The 1,572-nt window shown below is 34.5% G+C and overlaps 1 protein-coding gene across 1 annotated transcript in view; it reads right to left on the reverse strand.

The window, feature by feature from the left end:
- The window catches only part of LOC106877452 (uncharacterized), a 45,164-nt gene that overhangs the window by 43,030 nt on the left and 562 nt on the right, over window positions 1-1,572 (reverse strand). The window lies entirely within an intron of this gene.

Here is a 1,572-nt window from a genome sequence, read left to right on the forward strand (position 1 = left end):
ATATATGTATGTATGTATGTATGTATGTATATATATATATATATGTATGTATGTATGTATGTATATATATATATATATACAAAGCTTGAAGCACGTGTATCGCGATATCCTTTGTGTTCTGTTTTCAATTTATGTTTGATATATATATATATATGCGCTAAGCCTGTTCCTGTTACTCGTTGTTTGAAATAAAATCTCAATGTTACAGCCCAAATCGACCTACATTATTTTCAGATATGACTAACTAATAAGACTTTGAACACTCAACTTATGAACTTCTTAAATATTCTTAACTAAGTCAGAGAATGAGAATGCTGCATCGGATTGTTTTTGGAAGGTTGTGTATGCCAGTTCTGAGTCAGTTTGTGGAGGATAAGATGATACACAAAACTAAAGATTAGCTATCGAATCTAGGTCAGAAGTTCAGCATAATGTACGAATTAGATAAGCCTGATAAAATTGTTTTCAACCGATTGTGGACGGTATTGTAACTTATTTAAAACTGCCAGTTACTGACTTATCTTTTCATGTGTGAGCGTGCGCGTGCGTGGGTGTTTCTGAGTGTGTGTGTGTGTTTGCGTGCGTGCGAGCGTGTGAGCGTGCGTGCGTGTGTATGTGTAGGTATGTATGCATAATGATTAACTGAACATTTCAGCTACACCTTTGCAATGCATTTGTCACAGGACAAGATAGCATATCATGGGTTACAGTATTTCTTCCTTTTTATAGACAATAGAATGTGCGATGACGCAATTCATAGCCCAGTATGCCATGTTTTTATAAATTTTGTCTTTAAAGAAAATTGTGTTTTTTTTTTTCTGAGAAGTTACTGCAGCGAATGTCTTTTTTACGTTTTAATGTACTCAAATATTTAAATGTAGCTGCACGCAGCTTTAGCTTAATTGCCATTGCTAAATTTGTCGTTAACTAATTAATTTCAGCTTGACAAAGCTTTGGACATGCCAGCAAATTTATTATTTGCTGTTTACATATAAGAAAGGCAAATCTAATTGGTCTATGAACGATGTATTTGGTATCTGTAGCTGATGAAGAGTAACAACGCAGAAATACGTGTCCTGTAGTCTCACAACGTTATTCTAGCCCAGCGCGTTGTGTTTTCACACACATTGTTGATAACGAGAACTTCATTTCTGTGACAGCTGCTGTAGCGAAGGTATTTGTACGTTTAATTCTACATGAATGTGTTAAATATAAAAGTACACATCTTTATTATACCGTAAGATAAAAGACAAAACTGAACAATATTATAAATATCACATACATATATAATTTTATTGCGACAAACTAGGCGTCATGTACTATCAAGATTAATCTTCACATATGACCGGTTGGTTGGCTAGATGACTAAATAGCGTTGAAAAATGCACTGAAATAAATATCCACCAGGAGATTTGTCCAGTTGAATAATGTAACTTTTGTTGTTTAACCCAAGTCAGCCCAGACTGAATAGACCTATTGATCAGTGGATTTTTATAAACTACCATGAACATCCCATCCTTCAATCAATCATTTCATATCTAGGCCGTCATAATCCAGTGCGTCTCTCTCTTT

Source organism: Octopus bimaculoides, chromosome 8, assembly GCF_001194135.2.
Source record: "Octopus bimaculoides isolate UCB-OBI-ISO-001 chromosome 8, ASM119413v2, whole genome shotgun sequence".
NCBI classification, from domain to species: Eukaryota; Metazoa; Mollusca; class Cephalopoda; order Octopoda; family Octopodidae; genus Octopus; species Octopus bimaculoides.